The sequence below is a fragment of the Erinaceus europaeus genome, chromosome 10, assembly GCF_950295315.1.
Source record: "Erinaceus europaeus chromosome 10, mEriEur2.1, whole genome shotgun sequence".
In the NCBI taxonomy this organism is placed as follows: Eukaryota; Metazoa; Chordata; class Mammalia; order Eulipotyphla; family Erinaceidae; genus Erinaceus; species Erinaceus europaeus.
The window spans coordinates 120,975,479-120,995,384 of NC_080171.1; the positions used below are offsets into that span (position 1 = coordinate 120,975,479).

A 19,906-nucleotide genomic window follows, 5' to 3' on the forward strand; every position below is an offset into this window, starting at 1 on the left:
GAGCAGCTAAGTGAGGAGCTTTGTTTTGAGATGTTAAGTTTGCGTTTTCTAGAGCAAGTGTTCAAGTGGAAATACAAAGTAAGTTGGACTGGTGATTCTGAAACACTAGAGAGTATAGATGATCTAAGTGTACCAACCTTTTTCTTTTTTAATAAAAATACATGCCAATTATAGTAGCTATTTTATTGCAAGCAACAGACCTCTTCAGGTTTAGCTGCAATGGTAATCATACGATACTAGCGGGTGGTTCTACAGAATGTTTAGCCTTGTCTTATGGAAAGCAAATGGTCATCAAATAGCTTCTCAAAGGATGTCTACTCTGGTAGATTACCTGACTGAAAGAAAATCATGATAAATTGGATTAGTCAATTAAAATTGGTCTCTGTTTGAGATTGCTGTGCTATGCCTACTATGATTAGAACCCCTTACCGTAAACATCTTTTTCTTGACACGTTTGGACAGACAGATCATGTGAGTAAATCAACTATATAGGCTGCTTGCAGTGAACAATTAAGTGAGACTAAATGAAACAGCATGTTTTTCTTTGGAATGTAAGTCCCATGTCATGGAATTTCTGTCACAGAGGTGGAGGCTGGGTGGTACCGTGTCCTGCAAAATGCACCCGCTACCATGACTAAGACCCAGAGTGCAGACCCTGGTTCCCACCTGCAAGCGGGTGGGTTTCATGAGTGGTAGGGCACTGCTGCAAGTGTCTCTCCTTTCTGTCTTCCTCCCTCTCTTTACTTCCTTTTCTCATCCTTGATTGAAAGAGAAAATATTGTTATTGGGAGCAGGGGACCTGTTGTGGAGGCACAGCCCCAGCAAAATCCCTGGTGGAAGAAAGAAAAGGAAAGAAAAGATTCTTTCACATGAAGAAACTCACCTCCCCATTACTTTATTTTTTAATTATTTTCTATTATCTTTATTTATTGGATAGAAACAGCCAGAGATCGAAAGGGGAGAGATAGAGAGACACCTGCTGCCCTGCTTCACCACTCACAAAACTTTGCCCTTACAGGTGAGGGCCAGGGGCTTGAACCTGCGTCCTTGTGCACTGTGACGTGAGCGCTCAACCAGGTGCGCCACCACCCGGCCCCACCATTATTTTATTTTTGTATTAAAGGTTATGATGTCAACTTGAATGTGTCATGTTAGTCTATTTGTCAGACTATTTATTGCAACCGATTTTAAGAATTGAAAGCATACTTATTTATTTTTGTTTCTGTCATCCTAAAAGGAACAAAAAATTCACTATTTTGTATGCCTTTGTTTTGCAGTAAAAACACTACTAAAGAGTGGAAAAATGACCATAAAACAGCCCAACAGGAAGAGGAAACTGAGTATGGACTTCAAAGAGCGTTTGGATCAGAATGGAGGCTTGGTAAGATGTCAGAACCCCTGTGTTGTTTCCGCTCTCACTGTTGGGATGCCCAACGTCATTGCGTAGTTCATAAAAACCACGACATAGCTACTCTATTTTTCAGGGGTGCTAATGGGTTATCGTGAAGCTGTTAGAATATGGGCAGAGTCTCTCACCTCCTTGTGAATGTTTTCTGCAGAATACTCTCACCCATAACTTAGTTCCTTTTTCATCATTATGCACCAGAACCCCAAGGTCCTCTTTACATCCTTCCTAGCCCTGCCTCCCTAGAGTCCTTTGCTTTGATGCAAAACGCAACACCCAGTCTAAATCTTGCTTTGTGTTTTCCCTCTCTGTGCATATTTCTCAAATTTAAGTTCCTCCTTTAAGTGAGTTCATTTGGTATTTCTCCATCTCTCTCTCTCTCTCTCTCTTTCTCTTTTTTTTTTTTTTTTTGTTGCCTTACCTCACTTAACATGGTGCCTTCAAGCTCTAATCTAGAAGAGTCAGAGGAGAGGAGTCCATCACTTTTCACATCTGAACAAGTGCCGCCCTTGTTATATGTCCCACGGCTTCCTTGGCTGCTCATTCGTCACTAGAGAGCTGGGTCGCTTCCAGCGTTGAGCTATTGTGAACTGTGCTGCCCTGAACAGGGGTGTACTTAGCTGTCTTTGGATGAGTGTTCTTGTCTCCTTTGGGTGAATCCTCAGGAGTGACATTTCTGCGTCTTAGGGTAGGTCCATTTCTTGTGCTCTGAGAAATCTTGAAACTTGGTGATTTTGTGCTCTCCACAAGGGTTGGACTAATTTACATTCTCACCAGGAGGTGCAGAAGTGTCCTTTTTCTCCACATCCACACCAATACTTATTCTTTTTGTTCTTTCTCATGTATGACATTCTTATAGGTGGTGTTTCACTGCTGTCTGATTTTGCACTTGAAACTGATTGCTTCTGGTTCCCTCCTATCTATCTATCTATCTATCTATCTATCTATCTATCTATCTATCTATCTATCTATCTGGTGGTATGGGATATGTGTCTTTAAGGTCAAGTCCATTTGAGAAATGATTTTTAATGGTGAAAGGAGACATTTTCTCTTAGGGAGATAATGATCAACTAGGGCACAGATACTGAACTGTAGGGGTTTGTAGTTGCAGAGTTCTGCAAAGAAGTAGAACCATGGTAGTTAGTATTTTGGCCACAATCTGTGTCCCTTACATGGTAATGATTTCCCCCATTCTTCCCCATCCCCTCTTCTTCCTTCCCTTCTTTTTTCTTCCTTTCTTTTATTTCCTTCTTTATTCCTCCCTTCTAATTCTCCTTCCAGCTACAGATTTATTTTAAGGAAATTAAGAAACTGACTTATACAGTTGTGGGAACTGACAAATCTAAAATCTGTTGGGGATTTTGGCAGACTGGAAACTCAGGAAAACATTGATATTTTAGTCTTGAGTCCATACTTGGAGACAGGATGTCTCTTCCCTGTGATAGGTTAGTCTTTTTTCTTTTACATCCTTAATTGAGTGAATGCGTCCCATGCACACCATGGAAGGTTTAAAATACGCTATTTAAATTTTTTATTAGCTATTTAATAATGATTGGCAAGGTCATGGGATAAGAGGGGTACAATTCCATATAATTCCCACCACCAGAGTTCTGTATCTTCTCCCCTCCATTGCCCATGTTCAGTGGGGAAGCAATGACAGAAGCCAGACCTTCCACCTTCTGCACCCCACAATGACCCTGGGTCCATACTCCCAGAGGGATAGAGAATAGGAAAGCTATCAGGGGAGGGGATGGGATATGGAGATCGGGTGGTGTGTGGAGTTGTACCCTTCTTATCTTATGGTTTTGTTAATGTCTCCTTTTTTAAATAAATAAAAAAAATTAAAAGTTAAAAAAGTACCTCCCATCACCATAAATCAGAGCTGAGTGGTGCGCTGTTAAAAATAAAATAATAATAATAAGTAGCCTTTCTTGTATTGATTGATTGATTGTAGTGCTACAAGGTCTCATATGTATTATTTCACCACTCAAGAGCTGATTTTTTTCATTCTTTGTAAATATTTTGAGATATAGTCAGAGAGAGAGAGAGGGAGGGAGAGAGAAAGAGAGAGAAGGAGAGAGAGGGAGGGAGAGGGAGGGGGGAGGGAGAGAGGGAGAGGAAGGGGATGGAAGGGAGAGAGAGGGAGAGAGGGGGGAGGGAGAGAGAGTAAGGGAGAGAGAGTTGCAGACCTCAGAGCTGCTCACCACCAGTGGAATTTCTCCTTGTGCTGTGATGCTTCCCTGTGGTGTCAGCTCTCTGTCTTTTTTTCCCCTTAAAGGTTAGTTTCATTGATTTTTGTTTTGTCTTCCACAATGAATCAGACTAAAAAGGAGCTTTGAGAAGCAGAGTTGAAACAACATGTGAATTTCAAATATTATTAATTGAATTGCTGGAGTCACTAAATAAATTCATGTGTTTTCTATCGTGAACAAAACCAATTTGTAGGGGCCAGGTGGTGGCACACCTGGTTAAGTGCACACACTACAGTACGCAAGGACCTGGGTTCAAACCTCTGGTCCCCACCAGCAGGAGGAAAGCCTGAGTGGTGAAGCAGGTCTGCAGGTCTCTCTGTCTCTCTCCCTCTCTCCTCTCAATGTCTCTCTGTCTCTATTCAATGCATAAATAATTAGGTATATTTTTAAGAAAACCAGTGTGTATTACTCTCCGTTCTCACAGAAGAGGTATAGCAGAGAGCTCCAGTGTCCTCAGATAGTCAGGGTACTTGGCATGACAGTGAAAGGGAGGAGGAAGTTCCAAGGCAGCAGCCTGAAATGGCCAAAGCAAACCAGAGGGTGAAAAATCACTACACTGCTTCCAGGACTGGAGTTTGTGGGAGTGCACCTATTGGTTAATTAGGAAACATCTCAGTAGCTCTTAGTGAGAGGCTGTGCGGTATCCAGGGCTCTTAAGCAGGAACGGAACCTCAAGAATTTTGGACTGTTTCCCGCCTCATAATCCTCTCCTCCAAAATGATGAACGTCATAATAGCAGATGGAAGTGTACTGCAGCAAAGGCTTACTTATGTTCCTTAAATATTATCTCTCTCCTAGTTCAGAAACCTGCTTTTTCTCTCTCTCTCTTTCTCAAAAGCTTCAGTTTCAGTTTTCAGCATTAGACTTTGAAGCGTGAGAAATCACAGTATATATATCTTCATATATTTATATTATATAAATATTACATACATATAAATAAATACTATATAAAATATATAAATAAGTATATACATTTCCCCTGAATTCATATTGATTTCCAGAGATGTTCTGTTAGGGATGAGAAGGTAAAGTGCTTCTTTCTTCCTTTCTTTCTTTCTTTCTTTCTTTCTTTCTTTCTTTCTTTCTTTCTTTCTTTCTTCTTTCTTTCTCTCTTTCTTTCTTTCTTTCTTTCTTTCTTTCTTTCTTTCTTTCTTTTCTCCCCCCAAATCAACTCTCCATTAATAACAGTGCAAATTTATTCCCTCTATGATGTAATTTATGAAACCAGCCTGATACAAAGATCATCACAACTAGACACAAAAAAACGTGGAAAGATATTCCATGTTCATGGTTTGGAAGAATTAACATCATCAAAATGAATATACTACCCAGAGCCATATACACATTGAATGCTATTCCCATCAAGATCCCAAACAAATTTTTAGGAGAATATTGTAGAACATTTAGTCCAATCCAATTTGTAGAATGTTTAGTCCTATCCCTTTATCTTACAGAAGAAAGAAATCAGGTTCAGAGAAGCACTATCATTTTTTTTTCATAGATACATAACACTTTACAGGTGTGGTTGGAATTTGATCTGAGGATGCCCAACCCTAAATTCATTATTTTTTCTCTTCTATTTCTTCTCTTCTATAGGAAATCAAGTCCTCTTCCATTTGAAATAAAAAAAAAAACTGATCCAAAATAAGGGCCAGTAGTTTGAAAGAGAAAAGTAGATATGTTATGAAATATAAGATTATTTTCTTTTGTGTGAATTTTTTAATATCTGTAACCTTGATTTATCTAAAATCACTTGGTCATAAAGAGCTGGAGTAATTTAAACCTGAAGTGAGGGTGATACTGTTTTTTCTGAGGGATATTTTCCTTCTCTCTAGGCAGGGTTTCAAGAGCAAATAAGGAAGTGTGACGCAAACACCCTAATCAACTGACAACATATTATGTATTTCTTATTGTGTTTGAATCATCCAGTGATTATTTTATTATATATTATTAGAAAAATGCTTCGGTAGCTGCTGTACTCACATAATCCACTCATAAATACTGTCCCTTGTTACAATTTCAGTTTGCTATAGAACTTTTATGAGGAGAGACTTCTGTTGTTGTGAATTATGTAAATTTCCCCTGTATCGAGTGGCTGAAGATTGGGAAGAGAGCTATCATAGAAAACTAGACCTGACTCAGTTCTTCAGCTCCGATGTAGTAGAATAGACGCAGATATGAGGGTTACTGCCTCCCTGTTCTTACCCCGTCTGGTGAATAGCGTCCTTGTTGCTTATGCTGTAGTCCACAGGCCTTCATCAGTGGCATCAGCTACATGCTTGTTGGCAACTTAAGAAATCTCAAAAACCTAAGGAATACAGCAAGAAGGTTTTGGAAATACAGTAAGATGTCAAGCTACAAAATTAACATACAGAAGTCAGTGGCATTCCTCTATGCAAACACTAAGTTAGAAGAACATGCAATCCAGAAATAAATTCCTTTGACTATATCAACAAAAACAATAGAATATCTAGGAATAAACCTAACCAAAGAAGTGAAAGACTGGCACACTGAAAATTATGAGTCACTACTCAAGGAAATTGAAAAAGACACAAAGAAGTGGAAAGATATTCCATGTTCATGGGTTGGAAGAATTAACATCATCAAAATGAATATACTACCCAGAGCCATCTACAAATTTAGTGCTATCCCCATCAAGATCCCAAGCACATTTTTTAGGAGAATAGAAAAAATGCTACAAATGTTTATCTGGAACCAGAAAAGACCTAGAATTGCCAAAAACATCTTGAGAAGAAAGAACAGAACCGGAGGCATCACACTCCCAGATTTCAAACTGTATTATAGGGCCATTGTCATCAAAACTGCTTGGTACTGGAACATGAACAGACACACTGGCCACTGGAATAGAATTGAGAGCCCAGAAATGAGGCCCCACACCTATGGACATCTAATCTTTGACAAAGGGGCCCAGACTATTACATGGGGAAAGCAGAGTCTCTTCAACAAATGGTGTTGGAAACAATGGGTGGAAACATGCAGAAGAATGAAACTGAACCACTGTATTTCACCAAATACAAAAGTAAATTCCAAGTGGATCAAGGACTTGGATGTTAGACCAGAAACTATCAGATACTTAGAGGAAAATATTGGCAGAACTTTTTTCCGCATAAATTTTAAAGACATTTTCAATTAAACGAATCCAATTACAAGGAAGACTAAGGCAAGTATAAACCTATGGGACTACATCAAATTAAAAAGCTTCTTCACAGCAAAAGAAACCACTACCCAAACCAAGAGACCCCTCACAGAATGGGAGAAGATCTTTACATGCCATACATCAGACAAGAGGCTGTTAACCAAAATATATAAAGAGCTTGCCAAACTCAACAACAAGAAAACAAATAACACCATCCAAAAATGGGGGAGGACATGGACAGAATATTCACCACAGAAGAGATCCAAAAGGCCAGGAAACACATGAAAAAAATGCTCCAAGTCTTTGATTGTTAGAGAAATGCAAATCAAGACAACAATGAGATACCACTTCACTCCTGTGAGAATGTCATATATCAGAAAAGGTAACAGCAGCAAATGCTGGAGAGGGTGTGGGATCAAAGGAACCCTCCTGCCCTGCTGGTGGGAATGTAAGTTGGTCCAACCTCTGTGGAGAGCAGTCTGGAGAACTCTCAGAAGGCTAGAAATGGACCTACCCTATGGCCCTGCAATTCCTCTCCTGGGGATATATCCTAAGGAACCCAACCCACCCATCCAAAAAGATCTGTGTACACATATGTTCTTGGCAGCACAATTTGTAATAGCCAAAACCTGGAAGCAACCCAGGTGTCCAACAACAGATGAGTGGCTGAGCAAGTTGTGGTCTATATACACAATGGAATACTACTCAGCTATTAAAAATGGTGACTTCACCATTTTTAGCCGATCTTGGAAGGAGCTTGAAAAATTCATGTTAAGTGAAATAAGTCAGAAACAGAAGGATGAATATGGGATGATCTCACTCTCTGGCGGAAGTTGAAAAACAAGATCAGAAGAGAAAACACAAGTAGAACCTGAAATGGAATTGGCATATTGCACCAAAGTAAAAGACTCTGGGGTGGGGTGGGGGAGGGGGGAGAATACAGGTCCAAAAAGGATGACAGAGGACCTAGTGGGGGTTGTATTGTTATGTGGAAAACTGGGGAATGTTTTGCATGTACAAATTATTGTATTTACTGTTGAATGTAAAACATTAATTCCCCAATAATGAAATTAAAAAAAAGAAAACATAAAAAAAAGAAATCTCGGACCCCCCTCCTAGTCCTGCTAAGTCAGAATCCACTTTTTACAGTATTCCCAGGGATAGACACTACACACTAAAGGGACAGACAGACACCAAGTACTAAAGGGACAGACACTACATAAGAAAGCTTGAGGAGTACTGAGCTGCTGTATGTGTTGACAGAACGCTGCTGTATTCATTGCAGAAAGATATTCACCATAATTTGTATGCACAAGATATCAGGCAGAAAAGTTATCACTTTTGAAACTTTTTCATTTTCATTTTTTTTTTTTTCAGCCTCCAGAGTTACTGCTGGGTTTTGACGCCGGCACCAGGATTCAGTGTAGCCATCATTTTCCCGTTGTTGTTGCTATTGTTAGATAGAACAGAGAGAAATGGAGAGAGGAGGGGAAGACAGAGAGGGGGAGAGAAAGATGTCTATTTTAAGGACACCTGCAGAAGTTGAAAAATAAGATCAGAAGAGAAAACACAAGTAGAACCAGAGGTGGAATTGGCATATTGCACCAAAGTAAAAGACTCTGGGGTGGGTGGGTGGGAGAATGCAGGTCCAAAAAGGTTGACAGAGGACCTAGTGGGGGTTGTATTGTTATGTGGAAAACTGGGAAATGTTATACATGTACGAACTATTATATTTACTTTCGAAGGTAAAACGTTAATTCCCCAATAAAGAAATTTTTAAAAAAGACACCTACAGACCTACTTCATTGCTTGTGAAGCGACCCCCCCCCCCCGCAGGTGGGGAGCCAGGGGCTCGAACCAGGATCTTTGTGTGGGTCTTTGTACTTTGCACCATGTGCGTTTAACTGGGTGTTCTACCCCACTTTTGAAAATTTATTTTATTTTATTTTATTTATTTATTTAATTTAATTTTTTATTTTTATTTAAGAAAGGATTAATTAACAAAACCATAGGGTAGGAGGGGTACAGTTCCACACAATTCCCACCACCCAATCCCCATATCCCACCCCCTCCCATGACAGCTTTCCCATTCTCTATCCCTCTGGGAGCATGGACCCAGGGTCATTGTGGGTTACAGAAGGTGGGAGGTCTGGCTTCTGTAATTGCTTCCCCGCTCAACATAGGTGTTGACTGGTCAGTCCATACTCCCAGTCTGCCTCTCTCTTTCCCTAGTAGGGTGGGTCTCTGGGGAAGTTGAGCTCCAGGACACATTGGTGGGGTCTTCAGTCCAGGGAAGCCTGGCCGGCATCCTGATGGCATCTGGAACCTGGTGGCTGAAAAGAGAGTTAACATACAAAGCCAAACAAATTGTTGAGCAATCATGGACCCAAAGCTTGGAATAGTGGAGAGGAAGTGTTAGGGGGGTACTCACTGCAAACTCTAGTGTACTTCTGCTTTCAGGTATATATTTTGCAGTAGTTTATGGATACGTGTGAACATACGCTCTCTCTCACAGAAACTGGTATATATCTAGGTTTTGGGACTTTGTTAGAAAGTGAACCACCTGAGATGGAATTAGAGAATACTATGAAAGGAAAGGTCTCACCCGAGTAATGAGGCTGAAGGGTTGTCATTCCACACGTGAAGTCTCTGGACACAGTCTGAAGTGAAGCATGTTGAGGTGGCAATCGTCGCATTGGTCAGGTTGTGATTGGCAGATGCAATATTATTTGATATGGATTGGGAGAAGCATACGGGAAAGTGGGCCCTATCCAAAGGTTCCAGGACTGGGGGAAGTAGGGGCTCCATAGTGGAGATGTGAGGTTCCTGCTGTCTTAGGGTTCAAAAAGACAATCGATAGTTAATGTTATCATCACATTATTTGGTAATTGGGTTAACTTTGAAAAGTCCTTTTGTTAGGGTTTGCTGTACAGTACCCAGTATCTTGTATATAGCTGTGCTATTGGATGCTTCTAATCTACTTGGTCTAGGCTTTTGAGAGAGTCCGCATATCAAATAAACAGCCTATATATTAAAAAGATTCAGTTTGTGTTTTAAAAAACTTTGAGACATACAATTGATTTTCCCCCTCTCATATTAATTAACTAGTGATTTATATGACTACATTTTGCTAGGAGTGTACATAAACACCATTCCCACCACCAAGACTGTGACCCATCCCTCCCACCCACTCCCACCCCCCACTGGCCCAGGAAGCTGCATGTCTACCCCTCACCACAGGGCTTTTACTTTGGTTTCCTACTTACCATTTGGTCAGGTCCTGCTTTTAGTTTCCCTTTCAGATCTTCTTACTCAACTTCTGTTGATGAGTGGGATCATCCCCTACTCATCTTTATCTTTCTGACTTGCTCACTTAACATAATTCCTTCTAGCTCAGTCCAAGATGGGTCAGAGAAGGTGGGTTCACTGTTCTTGATAGCTGCATAGTATTCCATTGTGTATATATACCACAGCTTTCTCAGCCACTCATCTGTTGTTGGGCACCTGGGTTGCTTCCAGGTTTTAGCTATTATGAATTGTGCTGCTATGAACATAGGAGTACACACCTCTTTTTGGTTGGGTGTTATGGAGTCCTTGGGGTATAACCCCAGGAGAGGAATTACTGGATCATATGGAAAGTCCATGTCTAGCCTTCTGAGAGTTTTCCAGACTGCTCTCCACAGAGCCTGTACCAATTTACATTCCTACCAGCAATGTAAAAGGGTTCCTCTGTCCCCACAACCTCTCCAGCATTTGTTGCTGCTGTCCTTTTTGATGTATGCCATTCTTTCAGGAGTGAGGTGGTATCTTAGTGTTGTCTTAATTTGCATTTCTCTGACAATCAGTGACCTAGAGCAGTTTTTCATATGTTTGTTAGCCTTTTGGATCTCCTCTGAGGTGAATGTTTTGTTCATATCCTCTGCCCATTTTTGGATGGGGTCATTTGCTGTTTTGGTGCTAAGTTTGCTGAGCTCTTTATATATTTTGGTGATTAGTTTCTTGTCTGATGTATGGCATGTGAAGATCTTCTCCCATTCTGTGAGGGGTCTCTCTGTTTAATGGTTTCTTTGGATGTGCAGAAGCTTTTCAATTTGATGTAGTCCCATTGGTTTGTTTCTGCTTTAGTCTTCCTTGCAGTTGGGTTTGATTCATCAAAGATGTCCTTGAGGTGTAGGTGGGAAACTGTTTTACCAATGTTTTCCTCTAAGTATTTGATTGTTTCTGGTCTGACATCTAGGTCTTTGATCCATTTGGAGTTGATTTTTGTTTCTGGTGAGATAAAGTGGTTCAATTTCATTCTTCTGCATGTTACAACCCAGTTTTCCCAGCACCATTTATTGAAGAGAGCCTCCTTTTTCCATTTAATCCTTTGGGCCCCCTTATCAAAGATTAGATCTCCATAGGTGTGGGGATTTATTTCTGGGCTTTCAATTCTGTTCCACTGGTCTGTGTGCCTATTTTTGTTCCAGTGCCATGCTGTTTTGTTTATGATGGCTTTATAATATAGTTTAAGGTCTGGGAGTCTGATGCTTCCATTTCTGTTTCTTTTCCTCAAGATGGTTTTGGCAATTATAGATGTTTTCAGGTTCCAGATAAATGATTGTAGTGTTTGTTCTATTCTCTTAAAGAAGCTTGTTGGAACTTTGATGGGTATTGCATTAAATTTGTATATGGCTCTGGGGAGAATATTCATTTTGATGATATTTATTCTTCCAATCCATAAGCATGGGATATCTTTCCATTTCTTGGTATCAGTTTCTATTTCCTTGAGTAGCGACTCATAGTTTTCAGTATACAAGTCACATCCTGCGGTCTAAATGCAAGTGAGAGGTGGCCCACTGCCCTCAGGAGGGGGTTCCGCAGGAGTGGAGTTCATGAGATCACCTGCCTGCCACTAGGAGATTTTCCTGGTGCAGGAGGGACAGTGGGACATACAGCCTGACTCAAGGCTGTTTCTAGGAAGTTCCAGAGTGTGTTGAATTGCAAGAACATCAGAACAGAAAATGAACTGATTGTTACATCATTATGTTTTGGAGTTTGTCGAACATTCAGATGAAGCTGTGCAGTACAACCTTCTTCTCTCCCCACCCTTTTCTTCCCTTTTCCTTTTCTTTTTTAATTTTTATATTTATTTATTTATTTATTCCCTTTGGTTGCCCTTATTGTTTTATTGTTGTAGTTATTACCATTGTTGTTACTGATGTCGTCGTTGTTGGATAGGACAGAGAGAAATGGAGAGAGGAGGGGAAGACAGAGAGGGAGAGAGAAAGACAGACACCTGCAGACCTGCTTCACCGCCTGTGAAGCGACTCCCCTGCAGGTGGGGTGCCGGGGGCTCGAACCGGGATCCTTATACCAGTCCTTTTGTTTTGTGCCACCTGCGCTTAACCCTCTGTGCTACAGCCTGACTCCCTACTTTTCTTTCTTTTCTCTTTTCTTTTCTTTTCTTTTCTTTTCTTTTCTTTTCTTTTCTTTTCTTTTTTCCTCCCCTCCCCTCCCCTTCCCTCCTTTTCCCTTCCCTTCTCTCCCCTCCCTTCCCTTTCCCCTCCCCTCCCCTCCCCTCCCCTTTTCCTTTCCCTCAAGCAAGTCACATTTGCACTACTCCAGGTCGCTGTGAAATTCATACAGTGAGTCAGTGAGACGGACAGACAGAGAGGAAGGGATGTCCTCTGGTGTCATAGCATCCCCATGTGGTGCTGGGCCTTAATCTGGACTGAATGGGTGTAAAGGCACATGTGTTGCCATCTCTGGCTCTGCCGTGGAACTTGGTATCTGCCCCTTTGAAGGTTGTTGCAGAGATCTGTAGACCCTACACAATCATGTCTGTGTAACTGTGTTTGTGGACTGGATGGTGTTTGAGCTTGGCAGATGGTAGGCACAGGGCAGATGAGATGGAACTTTAGCAAGAGGGTCTTTGAAGGGGCAACAAGGCACCGGGAGGTGCAGAGCAAAGGTGAGGCCAGTGTGGAGGAGGAGGACGCATTTCTCTGCCAACAGCCATGTGGATATTTATAACATCAGTCCCTGGACTCTATACAAAGTTACCAGCTTAGAATTTAGCTGATGTTTTCTTTGTTGCATCTTGGAGAAATCATGTTAAGTAGGATAAGCGGTAAGGAGAAGGCTGGAAGGTGGCACACCTGGTGGAGCGCACATGTTCCTGTGTGCAAAAACCCAGGTTCGAGCCCCCGGTCCCCACCTGCAGGGGGAAAGCGTCACAAGTGGTGAAGCAGGGCTGCAGGTGTCTCTGTCTCTCTCCCTCTCTATCACTCCTTCCCTCTCAATTTCTGACTGTCTCTATCCAACAAATAAATTTAAAAAAAAGATTTTTTTTAAAAAGAATGATCCCAGTTTTGCTGCTTATGTGCTGATGCAATGTTAGCTACAGACACCATGTACATTGCATTCCTAGTACTTAGCTAGCAACTGGAAGTCACTTGACTTTCCCACTCCTCCTCCTACTGAAGTTTCTTCTTTTCTTTTCTTTAAAAATAATTTATATTAGTTATTTAATAGTGATTTGCAAGATTACATCAATATCACTTTTTTTCTTGTCTCTTCTTTCCATTTACTTAAAACAATAAATATATGATTTATTTAATGTAGGAATTTTTTTTCAGATTCCTAGGTAGTAACTTACGAATACTTCCAGTACATAACACAGTAAATGCCATTAATCTTATGTGCACTCAGGTGAGTCACTTCAGGAAAATGACAGATATATTTATACACTGAAGGTTCTTGGCTTGTTTCTGTCTTGAGAAGTAATGACAGCTACTCTGCTTCTCTTCACCTCAGAGTAGCTGTGTTTCATCATACTTTCTCTCCCAAGACTTAAGTCAGCTCCTAGATTCTCCTTAATTTACTTCTGTTAAATAGTTGCTTTTTAAAATAATTAAGTTTGAATTTAAAGATTGTCCTTAACTCATCAAACTTCTTTCATCAAATATTGTTCCTTTCTTTAACTCATCAAAATTCTTTCATCAAAGATTGTTCCTTACTTAACTTTGAAAATACAAATAGACTTCTGTTTCATTAAAATAGACATATCTTATTAAGTCTTGGTGCATTCTTAGCAATTTGAGATCTGGAAAAAATAGCCAATTGTTACCACTGAGAGTTTGCCATGTGTCAGTCCTCTCCCTGTAAATCGCTAATCCTTAAAATGACCTAGTGGAGAAGCTCTACTTATCTCTAAGTCACAGGTCAGGAAACGGATTCACAGAGGTCACTTATCCAGTGTCACACTGCTGGTAGGATGGAGTGGGGATTTGCACCCTCAGCTATCTAACTCTAAAATGTGTCAGCAGAATTGTTAGTGTGCATAAAATAATCTGCAACGATTAAACCAGTGTAACATTCATACTTAAAAATTAAGCAGAATATAGAAAAGTCAGAAACAGTATCAACTGTCCATGGAGTTTCCTGTATCGTACACATATCTTAGATTGATGGGGAAGAGGAAGACTTGGGACAGGTGAGTAGATGCCAGGATAAAACTACTGTGTTTCCACTTCTTACCATGTCTTGGCACAGATTCAGATTTATCGAAGATTTATGTACCACAAATAAAACACAAGTGAAAAAGAACACAAAGGAAAAAAAAGTCTTTTTAAAAAAATAATCTGTGAGTAGAGAGAGGGATTTTTATTAGTCAGAGCTAGAAGCTATAAAAGTTTGATCATTTCACTTATTAAACAAACAAAAATCATTTCTGTATATTAAAATAGCATAAGAAAGAGAAATAGCTTCCTGGGAAAGATAATATATTTCCACTAAGCCACCTCCCAGACCACAGATAATATATTTCATATCATAGAAGACTAATTTTCCAATTGGTATCGAGATAAAACAATCATAAATCATTTCAAAAGAAAAATAAAATCAGAATGTAAAGAATTTTTTCTTTTTAACGCATTAGCCTTGTCACTAGGGCTCATTCTTCCATGACTCCATGAATTCCGATAACCAGTTTTTTTTTTTTTTTTTTTGGTTGGGGCTAAGAGACAGAGGGAAACAGAGTGGGAGAGAGTCAGAGTGGAGAGACTCTGCAGCCCTGTTGCATGGTTTGTGAAGCTCCCCCACTGCAGACAGAGACTGAGGCTCAAGATGGTCCTTGCACATGGCAACCTGTGTGCTCTAACAGATGGGGCAGCCCTTGGCCCCGTAAATAAATGTTTTACAGAAAAGGAAATACAGATAACTTTGTTTTTTTTTTTTGGCTCCAGGGTTATCGCTGGGGTTCCGTGCCTGCACTACAAATCCACTGCTCCTGGAGGCCATTTTTCCCATTTTGTTGCCCTTATTGTTATTGACGTCATTGCTGTTAGAACAGAGAGAAATTGAGAGAAGAGAAGAAGACAGAGAAGGTGCCCAAAAGACAGACACATGAAGCCCTGTTTCACTGTGAAGTGACTCCCCTGCAAGTGGGGAGCCGGGGGCTCGAACTAGGATCCTTATGCCAGTCCTTACGCTTCATGCCACATGTGCTTAACCCACTGCGCTACCGCCTGACCCCCACAAATGACTTAAGTATTCAAAATGGGGGATCACTTCACAAGCAGTGAAGCAAGTCTGCAGGTGTCTATCTTTCTCTCTCCCTCCCTATCTCCGCTTTGAGCAATTTCTCTCTGTCCTACCCAATAAAGTATAAGGTGGGGATGGTGGATAAAAGGAAAATAAATGGCCCTTGGGAGTGGTGGATTCATAGTGCTGGCACCAAGCCCCAGCAATAACCCTGGTGACAGCTAAAAAAAAAATTTTTTTCAAAATTGAAGCTAACTCACCATGTGTAAGAACCCGGAGGTAAGACCCTGGATAAGCCACAATGTGGAGCAGCAGTGGTCAGTACTGTAGTCTCTCTGACTCTCCCTCTCTGATTTTCATCTGCTATCTAGGGAGTGAACAGTGAAGTCATACCAAACCCCTGTAAAGCTTTGATGGCAAAGAAATAAAAGTAACTGTATAGAGTGTTTTTTTCAGTTTCTTCATAATGAAGCAAATTAAAATGTCATCAAGATCAGTTTTTTCAAAAAAATAATATCAGTTTTTTCACTAATCTTCCTGGAGGATCCCCCACCAAACTTGATAAGAATCCCTTTTGACAAGACTATGGAACTGTAGAGTTTGGGTAGGTCATGGGGCTGGATTTGGTAGCGTTGAATAGCAGAAATATTCAGAGTTCTAAGAAATCATTCCATAGAAATCCTTGTGCTCACAAAAACTGATGCAGGTGCTGTTTTTTTTTTGTCTTTAGCTTTATAAATTAGAAAAATGATGAGAAGCACTGTAACCATTCATCAGAATGGAGCAAATTGAACCAACCATGCAATATCTGTTCAATGCAATATTGTGCAGGATAGCAGAGAGAATGTTCTTTAAACTTGATGCAGATCTTTGAGGTGAGTTAGGGAGATAGCATAATGGCGATGCAGAAAGGCTTTCATGCTCTGCTCAGATCAGTGTAGATCAGCCCTGTCATGGGGACTCACAAGGACAGTCTGCTACCGTAGTCAGAGTTGAAAAAGATGTGTCTCAGTGATAAATAGAAACACTGGAGAAATGATTGCTGGCCACCATCAAGTGCATGAAAGTATTTTTGTGCGTGATTCAATTGCTGAATTTTCATTTTCTCAGATGACAATCTGTTTTTCTTTTGAAATGAATCGTAAGTATTATATGTTTATATTTTCAAAAATAAAATCAGAGTGAGTGCACTGAGTCAATTCATTTGGAAGATTTTTTAATTTGAGAAACTGTTGCCCAATTAAACAATTACTCGTGATTAATGTTTGGTTATACGATCGTAAGATGCGGTGTCTGTTTCCACACCACACCCACCACCAAAGTTCTGTATCCCTCCCTCCCGCCTCCGAAAGATCACCACCAGCGTTCTCAGAAGTTGTACAGCTTGCCTGCTTCTGTTTCTTTCTCTCTTTAAGTTCACGTGTATCACTTCTCTAGATTCCACATGAGTGAAATCATCTATGATGTCTTTCATCTCTATGTTTACTTCACTAAGCATAATCACTGCCAGTTCCTTTTATTTTGTCCCAAAGAACACAATATCATCTTTTCTGATTGCAGAATAGTATTCCATGGAATATATATTCCATAACTTCTTTGACCAGTCATCTCTTGATGTGTTGTCCAATTTTTAACTGTCAATTTATCATGCATCTTCATAGGGGGATTACACTGTTTACGGCCACAAAATTATGTACACAAGACTCACCAATGCTCTTTGTCGGTGTGAATTTCTTTTTGTTTTATTAGTGATTTAATATTGATTTACCAAATTACAAGATGACAGAGGTACAACTCTGGCCCATTCCCACCACCAGACTTCTGAGTCCCCACTCCCTCTATTGGAAGCTACAGCAGTTCTCCGAAGGTTACAGATAGGGGTCAACTATTATTTCTCCAACTATCTGTCTATATTTGTATATATTTGCCCATTCTTATGGTCCCATTTTCTCTTCCTATTCAAGTCACACATCCACCTGTTACCACACCTCAATGTCCCTATTGCTGTGAATACCTTTTGTTTTGTTTTGTTTTTGTTTATTTGCTTGTCTGATTTTACCAGAGCACTGCTCAACTCTGGCTTATTGCAGGCGATTGAACCTGGGACTTTGGAGCCTCAGGCATCAGAGTCTCTTTGCATAACGATTATGCTATCTACCCCTGCCCATGAATATCTTTTAATGAAAGTCACCTGTTTCATCTTCATCAAATGGCCACATTTCCTTGGAGAGTCGCTGTGAATATGCTGGTGACTTGCATGCTGGATAGATAGCCTGCCATCTACGTGTTTGCTGCTTGTATTGTTCAGTAAGAGCAGTTTGTGGTTTCACTGCAGGAACTTTGAAGTCATTTATTCATTCTGTGAAAGCCAATGCAGCTAACATTAGGCATCAGTATTACATGGTAGATCCCAGTAGGACCCAGCAAATGGGGTGGAGAGCTAGGCGAGGGTGTAGTGTGTGTGTGGGGGGTGGTTCTTCCACTAGTCAGCCTGTTCTGCCAGCTGCAAGGAACCCTGAGAGGCTCCTCAGTATTAACTATCCCTGAACCTAATATTCTCTGGTATTTTAACCAACAAAGAGTCAAGGTGAAAATAAAGGATTCTTCCCACAACTATATGCTTTGTGGCGTGTTCCCCTTTCAAATCCACTTGCAGGCACGGACTACTGATTCATTGTCTCCTGGGTTGACTGTGTTGAGGTATGGTTCTCTGCAAGCATAAACGCTAGTTTTCAGTGCTTTAAACAGTTGTCCAGAAGTATGGCCTAAGTCACACATTTTGTCTTCCAGGAGCAGGCTGGTGGAGTAAAGAAGTTCAGGGATGGCACATCTCTTTTGAGTCACAGTAACTATCGCCACTCTTTTGGTTATAATTCACAATGAACAGCCTTTCTTTTATTTATTCAACACTGTTGCTGTCAAGGGGTCACGTTTTGCTAAAATAAGTGCTGGAAGAATGAACAACTTGCATATAAAAACATTAGATAGTTATATTAGGCCCTTAATTTAAGTCGACTAGTAATACTCTTAAAGACAATTTATTACATACTCCTCTGTACCCTCCACAAGTGCTAGCTAGGATTTTCAAATACATACATCAAGAAAATGTCCAAAGCTCTTATCTCATTTACTTGCTTTTAAAAATAACTTTAAGTTAAATAAATGCTGATTTGTTGACTTTTCTTGTGAATAAGAAAGTGAGAAGTACTGCTTAGTTGATGTATAATTCTTTGCTAAGGCGTTCCAGGTTTGGTTTGGTCTTTTTTTTTATACTTTTCTTTTTTTAATATTTATTTTATTTATTCCCTTTTGTTGTCCTTGTTGTTTTATTGTTGTAGTTATTATTGTTGTTGTCGTCGTTGTTGGATAGAACAGAGAGAAATGGAGAGAGGAGGGAAGACAGAGAGGGGGAGAGAAAGACAGACTCCTGCAGACCTGCTTCACCACCTGTGAAGCGACTCCCCTGCAGGTGGGGAGTTGGGGGCTCGAACCGGGATCCTTAGGCCGGTCCTTGTGCTTTGTGCCACATGTGCTTAACCTGCTGCGCCACAGCCCGACTCCCGTCCTCATCATTTTTTGACAGCTGCATAGTCTTACATAGTGTATTTGCACCATCACGTTCTTAGCTACTCATCTGTTGTTGGACATCTGGGTTCCTTCCGTATTTGGGCTATTATTGCAAATTGTGTTTTTGTAAATCTAGGTATGCACAGATGTCTTCAGATAGGTGTCTGTGTTTCCTTTGAATAAATCCCCAGGAGAGGCATAGCAGGGTTGTAGGGTAGGTCCACATCTAGTGTTCAGATGAGTCTTCTGCTGTTCCTACAGGGACTGGACCCACTTATATTTCCACCAGGAGTGTAGGGGAGTTTTCTCCTAGAACCTCTTCCGACAGTTGGTGTGTCTGTCTTGTCTAGTATCTGGCATTCTCATTAGAATGATGATATCTCATAGTTTTTATTTGTATTTCCCTGATCATCAGTGACTTTGATGAGACTTTCTTAATGCCTGTAGGGTCACTGGCTCCTTTGGGGAATATTCTGGACTTGTCCTCCCCCCATTTGTAAGTGGGGTTGTGTGTTTGTCTTATTGCTAGTTTGCAATAAGAGTTTGTTTCTTAACTAATGGAAGCAAACTGAGATTCTTTCCTTAAAAACAAGTATTTAAAGATCAAACTTAACTTCTTTTTAAAATATTTTTATTTACTTATCATTGGGTAGAGACAGAGAGAAATTGAGAGGGGAGAGGAGATAGGGAGGGATAGAGGCAGAGAGACATTTGCAGCCCTGCTTCACCAACTGTGAATCTTTCCCCATGCAGGTGGGGACCAGAGGCTTGAACCCTGGTCCTTGAGCACTTTAATGTGTGTGCTTAACCGTCTGCACCACCACCTGGCCCCCTATAGCATCTTTCTTAACTCTAGTATTTACAAACTAAAGTTCAACAATAGTAAGCAGTATTAGATGCAAACTGGAGTCTCACATTCACTTTTATTTCAGAGTTTTGAACATGCTTCAGATTTTGGTGTCACTGTGTGTTCTGTGCTGTGAGCACTGAGGGATGGCT

The 19,906-nt window shown here is 40.5% G+C and overlaps 1 long non-coding RNA gene across 1 annotated transcript in view; it reads left to right on the forward strand.

The window, feature by feature from the left end:
* Positions 1 to 19,906, forward strand: part of LOC132540950 (uncharacterized) — a 62,376-nt gene that overhangs the window by 31,198 nt on the left and 11,272 nt on the right. Inside the window, exon 2 of the long non-coding RNA XR_009552160.1 lies at positions 18,131 to 18,185. This is a non-coding gene — a long non-coding RNA (uncharacterized LOC132540950). The remainder of the gene's footprint in view (positions 1 to 18,130; positions 18,186 to 19,906) is intronic.